At 34.6% G+C, this 7,724-nt stretch overlaps 1 long non-coding RNA gene across 1 annotated transcript; it reads right to left on the reverse strand.

Annotated features, from left to right (window-relative positions):
• Positions 1–348: 348 nt before the first annotated feature.
• On the reverse strand, positions 349–6,798 carry LOC148275464 (uncharacterized). The gene is made up of 3 exons (XR_015824019.1): positions 6,613–6,798; positions 4,632–5,333; positions 349–1,817 (listed from the first exon to the last, which is right to left on the reverse strand). It is a non-coding gene; the product is annotated as an uncharacterized LOC148275464 (long non-coding RNA).
• Between the last annotated feature and the right edge of the window lie 926 nt (positions 6,799–7,724).

Below are 7,724 nucleotides of genomic sequence, written 5' to 3' on the forward strand. Positions count from 1 at the left end.
TTGTGGATAATTTAATTTAATTCTTCTTTGCCTTTTTTAATTCATTTGATAATGTATTTTTATATAACTTGTAGTGCTTTTTAATAGTTTCTGAAGCATTCCTCATTTTTTGCATGGTATACAATTTGTTTCTATATTAGATCATTTTCATTATATCTGGAGTTAACCAGCCTCCATTGTTATCCACCCTCAAACGATATTTTTTCACTTTCGTAGCTATGGACTTAGATATTAAGATAATTAATACCTATAGTTAAAAGGAACACTCCCACACTACCAGAAGTCAAACTAGAGGATGGGTCATGGGGTCTATCACAAACTCTGAATTCGGGCAAAAAAAAAATCAGGTTTCTGGGCCCCAAAATATTTAATATGTTACCCGAACGTTGTAAAACAATGACCCGATTCAATTTTGAAAAATTGTAAAATATTGGTTACTGGGTTTAGGTCGAGAAAAATCGGAAAATTTACTCAAAATACATTCTTAAATAATAAATGGTATAAATTGATATTGTATAACTGTATAGTTAATTTTGATTATTTTTGCATAAAAATGTCTGCCTTAAAACAGGTTGTACCTAGTTAGGCAGACTAGACATGATCCAGAGAAATCATTTACCTAAGTGTGTGTGTAGTAGATTAAATAATTGCTATTTCGTTGATAAACTAAGATTATTATTATTAATTAATAGATGCGATGGATGGACTGGATCAGTGCGGATACGATTACGTTGGAAGTGAGGAACCAGAGAGGAAAAGCAGCGGACCGGCACGTTCGAGCTTATGAAAATGATGAATTAACTTTAAAAATACCTAAGTTGACTTCCACATGCGCAAACTGATTTAAATCATTTTTAGTAATTTCACAGTAAGAACTTTCTCACCGATGTGATTTAATGAGTGATGAATTAAATCATATCGTTTAGGAAATTTGGATTCACAATCGGAGCAGGAGAATACTTTATTGTCAGTATGGGTCAACATGTGCGATGTTAAAATATTTTTCCGTAAACATTTAAATTTGCACTCCAAGCATGAGAATGGTCTCTCACCAGTATGCGTATACATGTGCGATTTTAATGTACTTCTCTGTGAACATTTATAATTGCACTCTGTGCATGATAATGGTCTCTCACCTGTATGAGTAAACATGTGTGATTTTAAATGACTTCTCTGTGTACATTTATATTGGCACTCGGAGCACGAGAACGGTTTCTCAAGAGTATGAGTCAACACGTGCGAATCTAAATTATTTTTCCGTGAACATTTAAATTGGCACTGCGAGCATGAGAATGGTTTCGCACCAGTATGAGTCAGCATGTGCGATTTTAGTGAAGCTCTCTGAGAACATTTAAATTGGCACTCTAAGCATGAAAATGGCTTCTCACCAGTGTGAGTTAAAATGTGCGAATTCAAAGTGTCTCTCCTTGAACATTTGAATTGACACTCTGAGCATGAGAATGGTTTCCCAGTGTGGGTAAACATGTGTGTTTTTAAAGCGCGTCTCTTTGCGCATTTGTATTGGCACTCTGAGCATGAGAATGATTTCACACCAGTATGAGTTAACATGTGTGATTTCAAATTACCTCTCCACGAACTTTTAAATTGGCACTCAGGGCAAGAGAATGGTTTCTCGCGAGTATGAGTGAACATGTGTAATTTTAACTGACCTTTCCGTGAACATTTATATTGGCACTCTGAGCATGTGAATGTTTTCTCAATAGTATGATTTAACAAGTGCGATTTTAAAATTCTTCTTTGAGAACATTTAAATTGACACTTTGAACAAGCGAAATATTTCTGGATTGGTTGTAAACCTGAAACAAAAACAACAATATTTTTATGGTTGAAACTACTGAAAATATTTTGATAAACGTATGGAAAAAAAAGTTGCAGTATTTCTAGACTAGAAACGAGCTTTACTGAAAATCGAATGAAAAAAATATCCCAAACGTAGAATTTTAATAATAACAATATTTTGAGTTTGTTCAAATGTTTGTAGACAAAATAATGTTTTATCCCCTAGACAGTTGTTAAGATTCACAAATTACAACAGAGATGAAGAACATTTTAAAGAAGTTAAAATTTCTCCGAGAAGCCTAAAAATTGTAAAATGGTTTCCAGTGTACCCTAGTATGTTCAATAATTCAATCAGATAAATCGCTTCAGAACAACAAAATTTTCAGCATTTTTACTTCACTAAAATCAACATATGGAAGAATTAAAGAAATATGGATGTTTAAACACAGGCAAAATGATGAATGTTTGTGTGTAAAGTGGCCACTTAAACCACTCTGTCATGTCATAAGCCCTGTAAATGCTTAGACTTACATATTTCCTTTTCTAAAACGTTCTTCGACTCTTAAAAAGTAAACTAATAGTTGAAAGCAAAAAGTAACGAAACGATAAAGCGCGTTTTGTAAGGCACTTTTGTTCTCATTGTAAAGTTTTATTTGAAACTAATAAAATTAAATATTTATATTTGATTTTATTTAAATATTTATATTTGATTATCAACAGAGAGAGAAAACATTATTGAGAAGGGAATATGGGAGTCTAGGTATTTACAGGGCTTATGACCTGTCGCTGGCTGGTTTTAGTGGCCACTTTACACACTGTGTAACATTCACCATTCTACCTATGTTTGAACATCCACATTTCCTCATTTTCCATCTGTTGACTCTTGTGAAGTAAAGAAGCTGAAACCTTTATTACGTGGGTGAGATTCATCCGGCTGAACCAAATCACCTACTAGGCAACCCCTGAAAACAATTTTACAATTTTTATGCTTCTTCTTTTACCAGGTAGTTAATTCAACAATGTTTAATATTTAAAATACTATTTAAATTTGAGTATATAATTTTAAATATGAAAAACTCCCTAGGGAAGAAATCCAGCCAGTCTGCAAGCATTTGGACATACTCAAACATTGTTGAATTAAATATATATGTTTATTTCATTACTGTTGTAATAAATTTGAGTAAATTCGAACGTAAGTTCGAGCGTACAGGATGATTAAGAATACAGGTCTGTGTGTAATATAATCAGAATCCTGTATAAGTGTTTTTAACTCGATTGCTGCTCAGGTAAAAATACTGAAAATCAATTTGATCTCAAAAACGCACGCAAAAAGAAATAAAAAAAAAGTATTCATTTTAAAATCGTAAATAATGACGTCACTCCTTATATCTACGTGTAGTATTTCCGGTTTCCGCTTTAAAGCCCCCGCACCTTGTAAGGAACGTTTTTACCATAGAAAAAAAAGAGTATAATTTGACATTTCAACCAGAGATTATGTCAACTTTCTAGGTTTTTCTAAATCGAAACGTTCGTAAAAACAACCATTACATAGAAATGAGCAAATTACGATCAACTAAATGAAGTAATCAAAGCAATATTCCATAGATTCTTGTCAGTTCTGTTATTGACTGGAGAAATACAACTTACCGCGGTCAGTGAAAGTAAAAACGCCAACCGTTTCATGACGTCACTACTGAAAAGTGACACACTGATTACAGTCATTTGGCGCGGTATTTGATAAATGTAACTTTGAAAAATCATATCTTTGTAAATAACGCACAAAGAAAAAATATTTTTGAATATATTATTTTAAAAAAAAATATATTAGAAAACAGTGGAATTCCTCATTGGCCAACGCCAATTCATAGTAGATCAATAAGATTTATTTGTTTATTATTTGGTTTTATCCCGCGATACTTTCTGTAACACATGATCGAGATATACTGTGAGGAAAACAGTTCTTCGAGATGTTGATGCCGATTTCATAAAGGTGATGATCCTATAAAATACACATCAGTACGAGAATCACTGTGGCTTTGAATAATTTTAGAACAAATGGACACGTGACTTATTCAAACACAATTCTAACTTACGCATTACGAAATAGAACTATAACCCTACGGTTTTATATGTTTAGATATTTTTTATAGCGCCATTTTTGTGAAAATCACCTCAAGGGCGCTGTACAATAAATAAATATCCCAGCACGTCTTGCAGCTACAGAGCGCATGCACAGTTGGGATTCTAACTCTTTGTCTCTAATTATGATATATAGGAGATAGATAACATCACGTCTTGCAGCTACAGAGCGCATGGACAGTAAGAAATCTAGACAGTATTTTTTTTTATTTGACAGTGAAGTTGAGAGTTTAAGTGATATTTAAAAAAACTAAATAAAAAGCAAATTTATAAAAATAGAAGTTAGATAACAACAAGTCTTACAGCTACTGAGCGCATGGACGGTTGAAATTCTAGACCCCATTTACTAAATTTAGATATTTTATAGTTGATAATATTTACATAATATGATCAATATAATATGATAGCTAACAGCACAAAAAGTCTTGCAGCTTCAAAACGCATTGACAAGTGGAATGTCAACATCATAAGAATGATTTTAAAAAGTTAACAATAAAAATAATAAAAAAAATAAATAAAAATAGATCGAGCAAAGAACTAGTAAGTATGGCAATAAAGTTTTTGGTTGTGTTTCAAACACAGAACTGTTTTCTTCATCCACCTGGACACGAGATAAATACATAGGTTACCCAATCTTTACTGGGATAATTTTTAGCAGACTCTACGTCATTTTGAAAGGAATAATTACTTACTTGAGGATTGTTTTTTGTTAAAAGAGGAATCTTGTTTTATGTCCGGATAGTCAATATCTATCTCTGTGTGGATAATTATATCACTGGATATACTAGGCTGGTCAGTGCTGGTCCCCGGATCAACCTTGACGGTAGCAACACCTGGGTCCTCGCTTCTGTTGGGACAGGGCGTCCCTTCCCCAGCATCGATAATATCATTTTCTGAATAAACTGACTCCGGTTCAGCCTTTATGATAGCAGCACTTGGCTCCTCGCTTTTGTAGGGAAATGGCATCCTTTCCTTAGTATGAAGAATGTCTTCAACATGGCCAGTCTTCGGTTCAGCCTTCACGGTAGCAACACCTGGCTCGCATTTGTAGGGATATGGTACTCCTTCCTCAGCATGAAAACTATATTTTTCTAGATCGCCAGTCCCGGATTCAGCCTTTACGGCAGCAACACCTGGCTCGCATTTGTGGAAATACGGTGCTCCATTCCCAGAATGAAAAATATCTTCGTCTACGTCGTCAGTTGCCGGTTCAGCCTTTACAATGGCATCACCTGACTCGCATTTGTTGGGATATGAGGCTCCTTCTCCAGTATGAAAAATATCTCCTACATCGCCAGTCCCCGGCTCAACCTTTATATTCACTGAAGCGATATTCATAATTTAGCTTTCGAGAAATATGAAGTAAATCTTTGAATAATCTAAAGATAAATATCCTGGAAATCGTACAAAATACTTAATAATTACCAAATACTATATTTAAAACAGAGTACATGTAAAGAACAGACTTGCGTTTTGTTTAAATAACCCAATTGCACATGCGGGGGGGGGGGGGGCGATCATAGTCCATAATCGATTACACATGTATGTGTTAAATCATTGCAAATGAAATATAGGACAACGACGGATGAAGCAAGTCATCATTTTATATAGAATACAATACATTATATTCTGCAAGACTCCAGGCGGCCTCCGTGGTGTAGTGGTCAAGACGCTCGACTCTCACACGAAAGGTTCCAGGTTCGATTCCCGGTGAGAACACAAAAATGAAATGTGATTCTCAAGCCTGGGTGTTCTGTGATGTAATTCTCCACTGTAATTTGGCATCCTGGCCTGTTGCGTTGCAAAAAAAACTAACAGTTTTGCACATAAAACGTCCATCTAAATTTGTTGCAACACAGAGGGAAAACATTTTTGGGAAGGGAATATGGGAGTCTAGGCATTTACAGGGCCTATGACATGTCATTGGCTGGTTTGAGTGGCCACTTTACACACTGTGTAACATTCGCCATTCCGCCTATGTTTGAACATCCACATTTCCTCCACTCTTCCATCTGTTGACTTTTGTGAAGTAAAATAGCTGAAACCTTTATTTTCATCCATCTACATATAAGATCAACGTCTTGCAGTACATTCACCCAATGGAGATATGATAAAAAAAAAAGAAACGTGGCCTATAAAGAGACAACAGGGCGTGGTAACGCCCAGTCAGAGTAACTTCTCAACGCTGTTATGCTCACGCTTCTTAAAAAGTGTAGTACATGTAATAAATACACCATTGAACCTCAAATTCGTCATGTAATAAAAACAACTTTGAACCTCAAACCTCAAATGTCAATCTCCGACTGGAGTAGGAGCTTCAACTCCCCCGAACCACCAAAATTTTACTGTCTACAAATTCTGTAGTGAGTTGATTCCCAAGAAAGTGGAGTCTTGGGAATAAAGAATCGATATGTAATGATACAAATAAAATACATATTGTTCTACATTATAAACCGGAATTACTACTTACTGTTTGTGAATTTTTAAAGATAAATTACAAATTTACGTTGCAAATTATTCAGAAGAATTAACACTAGCCCCAAGCGCGCGAGTTTCAATCACAATTATTAAATGTGATTTTTCTTAAGCCGGGCTAAGTTATTCACCGCTGTAATTGGGTCTCCTAGCGTTTTGTAGTGCTACTTACATAATATATTATATTGTTCTACTTACTTTTTGCGGTGATTAGTTCTCAAAACTTATTTATTAGTTATGATTAAGTTAGTTCTAGATCTAATCTTGATTTAATGAGTTTTAGATCTATCTAGACTCAATTCTAGATGTAAAATTTTGGTTTAACAGTCCAATAATATTGCAATTGATGTATTTGTTACGCACGAAATAAAACTAGTATTGCGTGACAGGAGAACCACAGATAAAATGCAATGTCCGTAATGTAATAGACAATCCTCAAACAAATCACGGCGCGAGCACTGACAGCGCCTCAAGCGGCACAATTTGATGAAATTACCAAGAAAATCCCTCACATAAAGCCTAACTGTCATTTTGAAATTGATATTTGCAAACTATAATTCAAATAAAATTGAAATCGGAAACGAGAGGGAAAACATTTTTGAGAAGGAAATATGGAAGTCTAGGCATTTACAGGGCTTATGACCTGTCATTGGCTGGTTTAAAAGGCCACTTTACACACTGTGTAACATTCACCATTCTGCCCATGTTTGAACATCCACATTTCCTCAACTCTTCCAAATATAAGCTATTTCATTTGGACTATCATTGCGACCTCAAGCATTACCCAAAATACTTAGGTTGATTTGACCAAACTTTATTTGTTTTTTTAATTTTCTTGAACAGTTTTACACATAATTTTACAACAATATTTTGAGTTCGTCCAAATTTTTTTTGACAAGGACTAGATTCAACTCCCGGAGGAGCTGTAAATATATAAACATATTACAACAGAGATGAAGGACATTTTAGAGAAGGTAATATAAAAGTCTAGGCGTCTATAGGGCTTATAACCTGTCATTGGCTGGGTTATCTGGCCACTTTACACACTGTCTAACATTCACCATTCTGCCCAACATTCACCATTCTGCCCATATTTGAACATATAAATTCCTTCAATTCTTTCATTTGTTGATGTTTGTGAAGTAAAAGAGCTGAAACCTTTAATTATGCGGGTGAGATTCACCTGATTGAATTATTTCACCTACATACTAGGTAACGCCTTATTTTTTTCCATTTCTTTACTTCTTCATTGACCAAGTGGATTTATCAACAATATTTTGAATTTGTCCAAATTTTTGTAGCAACTGAAA

The sequence above is a fragment of the Micrasema longulum genome, unplaced genomic scaffold, assembly GCF_059751315.1.
Source record: "Micrasema longulum isolate JH-2025_06_02 unplaced genomic scaffold, ASM5975131v1 h1tg001416l, whole genome shotgun sequence".
Classification (NCBI taxonomy): domain Eukaryota; kingdom Metazoa; phylum Arthropoda; class Insecta; order Trichoptera; family Brachycentridae; genus Micrasema; species Micrasema longulum.